This window comes from Glossina fuscipes, unplaced genomic scaffold (assembly GCF_014805625.2).
Source record: "Glossina fuscipes isolate IAEA_lab_2018 unplaced genomic scaffold, Yale_Gfus_2 1, whole genome shotgun sequence".
Taxonomy (NCBI): Eukaryota; Metazoa; Arthropoda; class Insecta; order Diptera; family Glossinidae; genus Glossina; species Glossina fuscipes.
The window spans coordinates 25,214,267-25,228,614 of NW_023998415.1; the positions used below are offsets into that span (position 1 = coordinate 25,214,267).

The following is a 14,348-nucleotide window of genomic DNA, read 5'->3' on the forward strand; positions in this document are numbered from 1 at the left end:
TGTGTATATATATATATATATATATATATATATATATATATATATGTATATATACGATAACCGAGCTTGGGTTTAGTTTTTATTCCCATAATTATGCTTTTAACAAGACCCACATCAATAATTTTTAGCGTAAGGTTTTCCACACGAAAGTATGATGTGTGTGCACATACTACATATATATATGTCTCTTCCCTATAGGCCAATTCACCATGTGTTGTGTATATGAGCCATGCATGCCGACGACAGCGTTAGCTTTATTATACAGAGCGTCGTAAGAAATAGCAAAGAGTAACCGAGCTACCATCTATTCATAGTATAAAGAGCGACAATGTATATATGAATACTGTGCCACATTTCTCTAAGAGTTAATAAATTCTATATCCAAAAAAAGAAGCAAAAAAAAAAAAAAAAAAAAAAATGTGTTGTATTTGTTCGCAGTTTGTTTTACAAGAGTATAATTCGTTGAAGCATGTGGTCGTCGGTCAATTGTATTTAATTTCTTGTTCACTCATAAAAAAAAAAAAAAATAGAAGTAAAATCGTTCTATCCCCACATACGCGTTCAATTTTATTGTAAAAGAATAAATATGTGCTTACGTGCGTTTGCATGCACGACTGTGTCTGCCTGCCTAAGCTGACTGAGTGACTAACTGCGCTTCTGGTTAGTTGGAATATTTTGCGCCAATTCTTAAACGTTAGTCTCTTGCTTTGCTGTAATGTAGGTCCATTTATTTGTCGTTTTCATTCTTGTTTCTTTTTTTTTTTTTTTTTTTTCTCCTTTTTCGTTTTTTTTCTTTTTATATTTATTTATTTATTTATTTATTTTTGTTCTTTTTGTTTTTTTGTTTGTTTTTTTTTTGGTAGCTGCATTCTGTTGAATATTTTGTTGATGACGTGCTGCGTATTTGCTCCGTCAAGAACCCACAGAATGCTCGGCGATGATTCATTCTAAAGTATTTAAATAATTTATCTTTTTAAATTTTACATTTTCACTTGTAAGCCTCGTCCTTCTCCTGGTATATTACTTCACGGCCCGCTTATGCATTTATATGCTTTACCAAAACACTTAATATTTCATTCCGATCGTATCTGTGCGGTGTGCGCCCGTTTGTTTGTGTATAAGCTCATTAAAAACAAGAATTTCTTGCTGGCAGTCAAATGGGGAAATGCTTATGTATAAGTTTTTTCCTTTATTTTTTGTTTTGTTTTTAATTACTTTTCTTCTTCTTTTTTTTTTCTTCCTTTTTTTTCTTTTCTTATTTCGTTGTGAATGCGTTACGTATTTTATAATGACGTAAGATTCTTTATAAGTTTTGTTTATTGTAAGTATATATAGGAATGTTCACTGTTTACCTATCATACGTGCAAGTATTTCAACTTTTTAATAAAGCCTGCGCAACGCTATGACGTTTCCTATTGACGGCTACAATGCGGCTACAACGGAGTACATGAACGCAGCTCGAACAATCGACAATCAATAGGTGATTTTCATAAATAGCTAATCGATTTATTAATGCCCAACGAGGGTATAGTTTTTGCATTTAAAAAATTCATAACAATTGCTCTCAGTTCAAACTTTTTTTTGAACTGTCCTTGACGGCTACAAAATATCCCAGAATTCCGCAAAGTTTTTTAATTGAAATTAAGCTAATTTAGTTCACTATGGTAAATCTAACTTGACAGCATTACTAGTTTACCTCATGACTTTTTCATTTATTTATTATTTTTTTTGCTTCATTTAATATTTGCCAACAGCCAAGAAGCAGAAGCTGATTGAGGCACGAACAGATGAGATACGCCACGTCCTTAAAAAAACGATAGCTTTTCTTCTCTCCTGAAATCCGTGACGCAAGATCTTATACATGTGACAGGAGCAAGACTGCGACCGAGCAAATGCTTGAGCTGCTGGGAATTGTCCGAGTTCTCGCACTTTCTGCAAAATTCATTGTGTGCATCTTCCGATTTTCGGCTTTAGTGGAGCTTTTCTTCTACTCAAAGAAAAGTGTGTCAAGTGCCTACTGCCGCTTACAAGTTCAACTTACGAAGAGATATTGAAAGAAGGAATAAATTGAATGCCAGATTGCTTTCACATATGCCCTTAATTTTTCTAACCTCAATTTATCTCAATCAAAAATGCTGATAAAACTCAATTGCGATCAGCTGGTCAACGCCTTCGTTACTTGTATTCGTTCATAATGGTTTATGCTTAGCCATTTTTGTTCTTTTTCTTTTACATAACGTAATTCTATGCCGTGCTGAAAACCAAAACTCTATTCAATGGAAGGAAAAACCATAAATCTCGCACTGCAAGTTTGTAAGGAGCACATCGAAAATCTAACTTTAAAAAGGATTTCCTTGCCCTGGTGGGAGGAAAAATGATAAACTGTTTAAAATTGCGCTTTACTGGCTTGAGAGAGTGCCGTGACTGACGCAGATTGAAGCTGAACCCAATCGCCGGGAAGATACCATTTTTGTGGTTTTTTTTTTAAAACGGTTTAGTGCGCTGAAACAACAGTCCAAGCCGGAAGGTTAAAATATTGTTCGACTTAGCAATTCGCTGGAACTACACGCGTAAAAAGAAAGGTAATCCACATCCGTATCGAAATTGTCAAGTGTTCGAAAATGGTGAACGCTTCTGTCACAAGATTGCTGATGTCATAAGTAATTCTACCGTAAGGTGTAAAAAATTCAACCAAAATCATACTTCCACGGACAACGCATGTCCAAATCGTGCGCTCTACCTACAGATAAGAGATAAATTAAACAACATAAACTCTGGGCAAAGAGCAAGTTTGCAGAATATCTCCTCTTCAAGTCGATATGTTACAGATCAAAATAATATGATGTGTTCCCAGTGCTATATTTCAAACACATACGCACACATAAATCTATATCTAAACAAATCTCCAATTCGGTTCGTGTTAATACTGCGTTGAATGATCAACATAAACAAACCTTCGCCTCTATAGTTAAGAGCTATGTTGACCTCTTTAAAGAAAATAAAATCACTCAATTAACTTCATCATCAAACATCAAAAGATGTTGTTAATAATCTTAAGATATGTACAAATAAACAAAAACAATTTGATGCTATAACGCAATTAGCTATTAAATGTTTATACTCAGACGAGCAATAGTTGAAATTGACTTTTGCGATTTGTAGCAGCGTCTGCAGTAAGTCTGGTTGAGCTTTTTGCTTTTCTCATTCAAAATATCAATTACGTTCTGAAAGTTGATTAAAGTACTCCGATAAACTGTATCGTCCGAATTAGGCTTACATTAGAAATAAAAATCAATTGGGTTAAGGAGTTGCAACGTCAATCGACAAGAGCTTTCTTTCTTTCCCAACATTCTATCCAAATTTCATCGGCTGAAATTGATCGCCAATGAAAACATCGGATGAGATAATCATGGTACTAATCGTAATTTCGGGCCCGTCTAGTTCAGATGGGCTTGAGAGAAAATTTAAAAAGGTCTTTACCGGGGCAGATAATGCTCAAGGGGATATATATCCGTTCTGCTCGAAGATCTATGCCTAATTTTTTGAATTTAATTCTAACTAATAGACCGATGCTTATCCCCGATTTGCCAGCCGTAAATGGCTCTCATTCTTATCATTCACCAGTCAAATTTGGTTTGCAGGGCCAGCATAATACTCCACATCAACTAGCTTAGGCCGGCACGTTAAAAACAAATTTGATGCTAAACAATCAATTTATTGGCGTGATTCTTTTCGACGTTCCAAAGTCTTGGCTTCTGCTTGGCATAATTGATATCTCTTGGTTTTCCGCTTCTCCAACTTAAATTCATGCGAAGCTTTTGATGAATTTTCTTATTTGCAGTCTACTATTCCCGCGAATGTTTCGCAACTGCACAGAATGTAATGATTACCGCCAATGATATCGGCATTTATTTAACACGTTGCCAAATTGGGATTAGTTTGATAACCAGTTATCTAAGTAAATGACATAATTAGTCAAATGCCGAGAAGCCTTCTCTTTTTATGCCAGAAGAATGATGGTTTAACAATTCAAGGTCATGAAAATCCTTTTTGCGATCACGTTAACTATTTGAAAATTATACGGGGCCAAAAATTAATCTCCGTTTCTCTAAACCGGGATTCTAAACTGAGTATTTTCTTATGCAATGTTGTTTTCCAATCAATGCCTGCCGCAGTATAGGGTAACGATGCTCTGACCCACATTAAAAATTTGCAAGCATGCCAAAATAAATGATTGAGAACTGTTCTATGAAAAGATTGCATAAAATTATGAGTGTACACCAGCTACAGACAGAGATGATCAAGTTACAAAAAAAAAAAAAAAAAAAAAAAAAAACAGAAAATTTCATAATAAATTTTCCTTTATCTAACAATAGTCTTATAAAGCCACTATTTTCAAACTCTAATGCATAGCATATTTTGCAAGCCCATCTATGATATGTAACCTTAATCGGAGGTTTGCATTTGTAGGTTTTCCTTCATCATATACATCATATACATTGTATGAATTCCAATCTTCTTTTATTTCTTTTCATTTATAATAATATAGAATTAAGTAAATACAGCTATGTATGTATATATGCGTATTTATGTATATATGTAAACTGTTCATGTTAATTTACTTTTTCTACAATAAAACCAAACTACAATTAGGTCTGATAAGATATAGTTCCATATACGTAAATATGGTTTACTATTTGTGTATAAATCGGGCCTTAACGAAAGCACCAATATTCCCGTTTCCCTTTCCGTTTCCGTTTCCATTTTGTTTTTTACATGGTACGTGGCGTTATATGAGCTAAAGCATACTGACTGACTCGTAGAGCAGAACAAAGGCAATAATTTACTTTTACTTTCATCACTTCTTAAATGAAATTATTCCTATTGCTAAAAATATATGAAATGTTGGTGATATTCTCGGACAATACTTTTAATTAATAGAAACAGAATGAAATTAAAGCAATTCCTTAGGATTAAAAAAGAGATTTTTATGTAGAATGTCGTTGTAATTACATTGAACGTTCCATTAATGTTGCCTTACCAATGCATTATTACTGCTTACGCTTTCTTGTCTCTTCCTTCCAATAATCCGTTCGGATTTATTGCAGCAAATATCGCATCCTATTTTCATTAATTTTAACTATATAGGCCTATATGTCTATATTTAATTAAATATATCTAATATATATATGGATATATATATGTAGAAAACGTATTTATTGTTATTCATTCATAGTTACATTATTTCAGCTAGTTAAAAATTGAAAATGTATACTATACTCTCGGACAAGTAAGACTCAATATTTAAACTATACTTGCCATAGTATAAATTTCATTGAATGTAGGATGAAGTAAATCGCATAGAAAATATGTACAGCAGGCCTGCGGCGGGAGAATGGTAAATGCAAGGTACAAAGAGAAATGTCAAGTATCAAGTATATATGCACTTAAAATCATGCTTTATACTTCCATAAACTATAAAAGAACGCAAAAGATCTTGTTTCCTAATTTAGGTATTGTGAGAACGTTTCCGTCCCTTTCCTCAAGGCTGGGGCAGCTCAGCGGCCTAGGGAAATGGAAACACACAAGAATATTTTTTGATTCGCAGGGACTCTTTATTTCAATAAACTTCACTTTACTTTATTTCTTCTCGCTGAAACTCGACTTGCTTGTTCGGAGGCTAAAACTGGACTACTCGCGTCGATAAATCAAGCTCGACTCCCTTAACCAATTTCTATATCCTACTCTTAACCTATCCTTAGCCTACGCTTAATCTATTCCTATTCTATCTTAATCTGCTCCTATCCTATTCCTAATCTATTCTTATTCTCTATGTCTATCCTACTCTTATGCTAGGCCTATCCTATTCTTACGCTATGGCTATCCTATTCTTATTCTATCTTACTCTCTAGCACTTCTCTCCCCCCAGCCAGAGACGGAGAACTCGTGAGGCACAGTATAGAGCCGATATGGAAATAGGGAAAATTACACATATTTTTCTACATCTTACCTTAATCTCTTCCAATTTCCTCTTTACTAATGTCATCTTCTCTTCAAGGCACTTTTTGCATTCCCCAAATTTTTCCCTTGACTTATTTTTCTTTGGTCTGTCATCCTGTCTTCTCTTCTTTTTCCTTATTGAAGAAAATCCATCCATAAGTTGTCTTTTCCATTTTGATATATGTGGTATAGTGACTTGGGGAGTCCATATCGACTATTACTAGCATTTATACATCACTAGACGAACGGTTCAGTTATCACGAAAGGATATGATAAGATATCGACTTGCTTCATATTTAAAACACAAAATTTTCGATCATATAATGTAAAGCAGTGAATTCCGTCCGTACATCACAAACCTCTCGGCTTATGTCTATAGTTCTAATCATTTCTCTTCGCTTTATAATAATCGCTTCTTATTATTTATGAAATGCTTTGTCTGATCTTCTTGTTAAAATGAAAGACACCGACCGACCGCCTCTTCTCAAGATTTTTGATAAAATTAAGAGAAACATTACATTTTAATTTCTTCATTTATATACATGTATGTGTGCGTAATTAAACCTGAGTTAATTGCAATTTTTTTTTTTTTTTTTTTTTTTTAAAGCTGCATGCATGTGTCATGCATATTGCGAATAATTTGAATATTATAAAAAACGTATTATTTTTATTATTAAATATTTTTATGGCACACAAACGTACATTTATTCTCGTTGTACCCACATGCTTGCAAAATGTATGTAACATGACAATTTCCCATGATTTCTACGTGCCACTCTATATCTTGTGCAATTACAAGTTATGCATGCGCAAGCAGAGCATCACTATAGTAAAAGTCAAAATGATGGAAAAATCTACCAAAAAAAAAAAAAAAAAAAAAAAAAAAAGCAAAATTTTTTTACGAATATAAACTTTACTACACAGCTGTCATGCATATGAATGAGAAATGTCAACATTTTTTATGATTTGATTTGATGAGTGGTGGGATGATGATGATGATGATGATGATGATGATGATGATGATTACAATGAGATGGAATGGTATGAATGAAAGTGTAGTGGAAGAATAACGGGATAGTTTACGGCAATGGATATAGATAGTGTAACGGATTGGGTCAACAGTGCATGAGAGTGAGAATACACGAACTTCATTCATCTATATTCAAGAAAGCGTATTAACTTTGACATCGGAATTGCATTGCCATATCTCTAAGAAATGTTCATGAAACAATGCATACTATTGTCGTAACGTTTGTGGAATTGGAAAAAGACTCATTTCGAAAACAATTGAAACTAGAAATGTAAATAATTACCGTTCAAATCATTTATGACATTGACGTGCAATTTATTACCGACGCTATACGTAATCTTGTAGTGAGAATGTGATAAAATCCCATTTGTTGAGATTAGCAGGTGGGATGAAAGCTTAAATTTTGTACCGATATTATATCTATACGAAAGCATTCATCGCGATATGCGCGCGATATGTATAAAACTCTTGGTCATATTTAGATCAAGGAAAGATAAAAAGTATTTTCGCTTTCGTCTTTTTTTTTTGGGTCAAAACCTTTCAAGATTTGTACGGTGCACGTAGACATGAGATATATTCATCCTAATCGATTTTAATTTTCATTTTGGAATGTTTTTTGTTATTGGGCACATAAGTCCGGGTAATGCATGATTGCAGGCAGCTTCTCATGTGCATTTATCTCTCACAATTCAGGCGTTGAGCAGACAACTTACGGCCGTTGCAGGCGGGAATTTATGCACATATGCAATGAGCCAAAAGCTTAGATACTTTGTCGTAAACTACATGTCACGTATTCGAGAGTAAGATCAGTCTATGTTACGATATGCCCGTCCTGCCTGTCTGCCAATGAACTGCTTTAAACAGCTCAAATTGGAGTTGGAGACAGGTCAATTCTGATTTCAAAATTAAACTTCTCGGCGTGTGCTAGTTGGAAATTGCACGCGGGTCTACCTAACGCAGTTACCCCCGTACGTAACCGTACGTGCGTAAGTTATTGAACAATAGATTGAGCGATTTTTCTATATTTACTTCAAATAATGGGGCGTTGAGAATTCGTCTCAAACTCGACTTATTTTAAATAAATTTATGACGAGTAGCTTGTAGTTTTTATACGAAAATTGAACGCCTGATCCCAGCCCAATATCTAACAATCTTGACTACGGAATGGCCACGAGATGAATAACCTACCACTAACTAACTACAATGGATAAATAGCTTTCATAGTTGAAGTCTATTAAAATTTAAGAAAACTTGTAATATTTTTTTTTTTTTTATTATTTTACTTTAATTTTAAAAACTATTACAATTACTGTAGTGATAGCGGGGTGAGTTTTGTGTATTACAAAGGAAGCTTATGCAGGTTGAAGCAGATGAAAAAAACAGGAAAATTTGTATATCAATTGCGTTTGTTGAATTCGGGACTTATATAGAATGGTATTTAGAATCAACTGAAACTATCTGCCTAATGGTGAATGATGAGTGACGAATATTCGGCCAGAGTTGAATAAAACCACTCTCTTGCATTTTACTCTTCGTCTTCTTCTTCATCATCATCATCATTTTCTTATTCTTATTCTTCTTAAGAAATATGAGTAATATAGTAATTTACGGTGTTTTTACTTAGAGATACTTCAGTCACTGCTGGATGTACTCTCATTTCCTTTTAATATCTCTCTTTCTTTTTTTTTTTTGACTCTCTTGCTTAGTATATTAATGAGGTTTGTAGATTGTATTTTAGTGTCTTTTTTTTTTTTCTTTGCTTTTTCTTATATATATATTTTTTGTAATTCACCACAGCACCAGTAAATTAAATGGTTTGTTTGGCTATTTTTGTTGTTGGTGTTGTTGTTGCTGTTGTTGTCGCTTTTTGTGTTTTTTCAGTTTTTTTTTTTTTTTGGTTTATTTGTTGGGCTTTCAAAATGTGTTATATGCTGTTCTGGTGCACAGTTTTACTCTTTTCAAGGGGTAGCGTTGCCTTGCTTGACAGAGTCACGTTTCAGTTCATAAATGAGCTCGAAAGTGTTTGATGTGCAAAGCGAGCACAAGCCACGGAAAAATCAAATGTATTTAAACATTTTAATAACAAAAAAACGTAAACATTTTATTATAGTGTAACGCGTGAAACTGAAAGAAAAATTGATAAAGAGAAAATGAAAAACTTTACCCAAAATCTTTGACATCTTAAGAAAAAATAATATTTAGAAAGAGAATTATTATAATATTTCCATGATTTTAAGGTGATGAAAATAAAAAAAAACTCCTACAATAAAAATAAATAAAATAAATAAAAAAAAAGTAAATATTAAAAAATGAAAAAGGAAAAAAATTCGTATGTGGGTTACATGTCGAAGCTGCGAGTGTTGTTGTTTTAAAGTCCTATAAATTCGTTTGAGTTCAGGGTCGTTTAAGTAGCACCTAATAAGGTCGTTGTAGTAGTGTGGGCGCTGGAGCAGCCATTGGGTAACACAAGTGCAATCAATGAAGACGACTACTTTAGGCTGCTCTGAAAGTTGTGACGTAAATTATAACTTTCCGGCTTACAAGAAAGTGTGTCACCGCTACCAGAATAGGCACAACAACGCGGACGATTAATAATTTCGTTCTGCGTTCATTTAAAAAAAAAAAAAAAAAAAAAAAAAAAAAAATTAATAAATAAATAAATAAATAAAAAGAAAAAACGCGTTTAAAAATTGTACGCTTAGCATTAAAATTTGCAAAAAAAAATTCAATTTAATGTCAAAAATTGCTAACGAGAGTAAATAAAGTTTTTTGTAACTCTCTTCACACATATATACTCGTATATGCGTCACACTCAAGTTTTCTCTCTTCGGAAAACTATCTCTCTCTTTTTCTCTTCATCTCTGCTCATTTGCGTGTGACTCTCGGCGCCTCTCATCACAGCACATTTATGTTCGTGATTCTCTTTCTCGTTTTTTGTGCAGTGTTGTTGTTGTTGTTGTTGTTGTTTATGTTGTTATTGCTGTTGTTGTTATAAAAGAAGGTCCTATTTTCCCTTTAATACCCACAACCTTAGCCTAGCTTTGCATTGTTGCTGTTATCGTTTGCTAGCGTCGTCGTCGTCGTCGTCGTCGTCGTTGTTGTGGTTGTATTGTCTGTATGATATGAAATTTTTGCCGCAGCAGCAGGTTGGTCTTGTGTTCAGCTATCTTGTTGACCTCATTTTGTAACGGTATCTCAACGCATCTAGTCGTATTACGGGATCTTTTGCAAGCAAGCAACAAAACTTATTTACTTCACCAACAAAAATTCCTTAAATAAGAAAAATTCTTTCACTCCTCATGCATAGTTTTCCATAACGAGTCGAAGATAATTTCTGTGTGCAGTTTTGTTAAGTGGGTGTTTTCTAACATATATATATATATATATATATATATATATATATATATGAATGGTTTCGCTTGTATGTGCATGTGTATATGTATTTGTATGTGCATGTGTTTGTGTATGTTATGAGTGTTTGCGTGCATATGCGTGCATATGCCTGCGAATGTATTTGACAGTTGGTCATGGCAAATTGTTCCAAAAATTTTCCGGTCAATTAATACAATTTTACGGTGTCAAATGGTTATTTTAGCGCAATTTCAATTCACTCTGAAATCGTTGCAAAACAGATTGCAAAATTCTTCTTCTTTTCATTTAAAATTCCCAAAATATGAAATTATCACGAATTAAATCGAATATTAATCAAAAAAGGGTAAATTGAAAGAAAATCATTTTGGCTTATCATCCAATGCAACACTCAGTCACAGTAGGCTGATGGACAAGGATCATCGTTTTTACTGTGTTAAATATTTGAGGTCAATTTTGGAATTGGTTTTTGCAATAAGTTAAGGTTTTTAATACAGTTTATTAAACTTTTTAATTATTTTCCATTTGCGGACGTTTGTGTGTGTGTGTGTATGTATGTGCGTGTGTAAGAATATATAGAGATTGGATTTGTTTTTTCAAGTTTGTAGTCAATTTAGTTTTGAATATATATGTATATGCCAAGTTTTATCTTTTTCTAGATCAGTTTTAGAAATTGATAGAATGGTAGCAGGAGTAGACTGGACGAAGGAATCATTAAACAAATTTGCTTACGTTGACTTGTCCTTTTAAATTAATCAAAATCTTGCACACTTTCTAGCGGTCGTTATCATTACAAGTGTGGTCAGGAAGGAGTACACCATCGGTGATGTAAGCATAAAAAATTAAAAAATTATTTAGTTAAAAAAAAAGTCAATTAAATAAATCTTCAAATTACATTTTTGCGGAAAATTTGAATTCTTTGAAACTGCGTAACCTTAAGCTCTAGATTTCATTTCGAAGATTAATTTTAAAACAATAAAAGATATGTAGTTTGTAAATTTCTATGAAAACGTTGCGTACATATCAATCACGGTAAACGATATCCAATACGCGGTAGGCATTAATGTTTAAGTATTTTGGCTATATAATCTACTTTTGTTATGTGTACTTGTTTGTCGCTTCCTTGAACTTGTGTAAAAGGTGTTGTTCTCTCTCTCTCTGTCTTTTTGTTTTGAACAGACAGAAATTACTTTTAATACCAAGAAGTGCTTTCACCACCTGTCACAAAAATTACCGGAATACTATCTTAGATCGCTGTTATAAAAAAAAAGATAGTCTTTGCTTTTTTTTTTATTTTTTTAATTTTTTTTTTTTTTTGTGTTTTCTTTAGCAAAAACTGCAAATTACTTAAATATAATGAAAATTTCGAAGGCTTTGCTGTGAACGAATTGGTTTACAAGAGTTGTTTACGTTAATAGTTTTCTCAATTATTTCCTCCGGATTGAAATATTGAATAAACAAAAGTTTCTTTCAATTGGATTTGATACGCGAAACTGTTGCAAGGGTCCAACAGTCGTAATCACGTTATAGGAGAAAAAATAAGATAAGCATAAGATGCAAAGTAATTAAGAAGTGCTGTGAAGCGGTGTTGAGCGCTGAACTGAAAATTTCCTCACGCTATTAACGTAAGTTTATAATCAAAGCAAAATCAAAGCAAAGCCATTAAAAGTTTATCAATTATTGTGAAATTGACAAAGACAGCTTAGCAGGATGTTCACATGGAAACATGTTTGCAAATCGTTCGTGACATTTTGCTTAATTTTCTCGTTAGCAAACCTAATTTCTTTAGTTTGGAAAGAATATCATTGTTTTTTAAAAAGAGATTCGACAAATAAATTAAAGTCCTCAATCAAGTGCCGTCTTCGTGCAGTTCCGAGATAGCCTAAGACAATGTCTTTGAGGGCGTTGGTATATTTTTTGGAATTCTTTTAATAGCTTGCCGGCGCCGTCTGCTGCTTTGAATACATTTGAAAAATCGGTTGCACGCCCACCTACCTCGCCCCTTCTCAAGTACGTTGTTCTGAAAATTCACTATTGTTATCTAGTTTGCTAGCGTTTTCAACGTAGTTCCGTTTACAATACTGTTTAAGACCTGTATCTGTAAAGGTATACAAGACGGGGCCATTACTCGTTAGCTAACTCTTCGCTTCCTATTTTGTTTTAATACTAAAGAATATTTTTATTTTTGCTTTTTGTTTTTCGAACATTTCTGGTTATTAAAAATACGTTACTCTGGTACGTACAAAATGAAGTAGTTATTCAGAATGATTAAATTTGTATACGCTGTACCGAAAACGGTACATGTGGCGTGAAAATGCCATCTACTCATAAGCAGCTTAACAGGGAAGATGACAGTTATCACATCAAGCGGTTCTGATCCATTAAAATTGTCTGACGATGGCGTCATCCTTTGGCGAAATAGACGGCGACAATGGCCACAAAGAAAACATAATCGCTCGGGAACACAGCAGCATTTCCTAAGAGCTATCGCACAATTATAGCGTCAGCCGCTTATCGAGAGCGTTATGTGGTGATAGTTGAAAAAAGTGTCCACCGTCATATGTGAGATATATGCCTATACGTGCTGCTTTCGTTGTCAAATGATATACGAAGTGCGTTAAGCAAACATCGTTGAGGAGATTGATTGAAAGCTTGAAAAGACTAACATCATAAATCTGCCAATTAGTATTAATATTGATCAAGTGATCAACATTTAAGAGTCTTTCGACAATTGCTTAGTATGGACACAATCTAAACATTAATCAATTAATGCTTTTAAAACACTTGCAACTGCTGCTGCAACACCATTTGGAATTGAAAGTGTACTTAGGTCGTTCACACACTGATAGACATGCACATATCCATTTTTCGGCAATGAGCATAAAAATCCCCATTAGCGAGGGAATTTTCAATAGCAACGGGCCACACAACACAGAGATCAGAATGTTGTAAGAAAATATGATTCAATTAGACATAACTGTAAAACTTGAAATTGCATAGTTCAATTTTTTTTTTCTTTTTTTTATTAAAATTTTACCATTTTTCATAAGCAAATTCCATATTGAAGTGCTCTTCAGTTTTTCTCCCGCAGTTCAAGTGAAACTTTCAGTTCGAATGTGTGTGCGCATATGGTTGAATAAATATTTTGATAAAATATTTTTACTTTACTACTACTGTGGTGGATATCGAATTTATTCAAAATATTTAAACAAGTGTCCACTACAGCGTTCGCTGCGGAATATATGAATAAACTAAAATTGTAATTGAGACAAACGATTAAATGTAACAAACGGTAAAGCTCTTGTTATCTTTGGTAACAAAGATAACCGCAAATAAAATTTACATATAACGCAACCTTGCTTGCATATGTATTATGCTCGATATGTTTGTTGGGCAGCAATTAAAACCGCGTAAAAATCACAAAAATTTTTTTAACCCAGAAAACAAGAGAGCACCACGAATAAAAATAAATCGATATTTTTTTATGGTAGAGTGATAGTGGATAGTGGATAGTGGATAAGTGTCTGTTGTATAGTGTGCATGCACAGAACCAGGAAAATGTTATGATTGCGCTGAATAAATGTATTCTGCTTGCGACTATGATATGCGTTTGTGCGTATGTTTAAGTGCTGAGTAGTAAAACTATGTTAAACTATTGTTGTTGCATACTTGTTGTCTGCAACAAAGTGTTTCTTTTTTCATTTTATTTATTCATTTATTTATTTATTTTTTTATTTTTTTAGTTTTTTTTTTTTTGTTTTTGTTAAATATGTACGTCTTCAGCTCCGAAGCTAGTTTTTGACCTCGTTTTTGTTGATTCTTTAATGTTCTTGCTGTTGCTGTCTTCATAGCCAACAGTTTGTCTGTGCCTCCGTGTATTGTATTTTTTTTTTTTTTTTTTTTTTGTTCTGGTCTTGATGATAGTGATGATGTTGTTTTTATCCTTGGT

General features: G+C 33.3%; 1 protein-coding gene across 9 annotated transcripts in view; it reads left to right on the plus strand.

The window, feature by feature from the left end:
* Positions 1-14,348, plus strand: part of LOC119631442 (cyclin-dependent kinase 14) — a 262,242-nt gene that overhangs the window by 82,032 nt on the left and 165,862 nt on the right. The window lies entirely within an intron of this gene.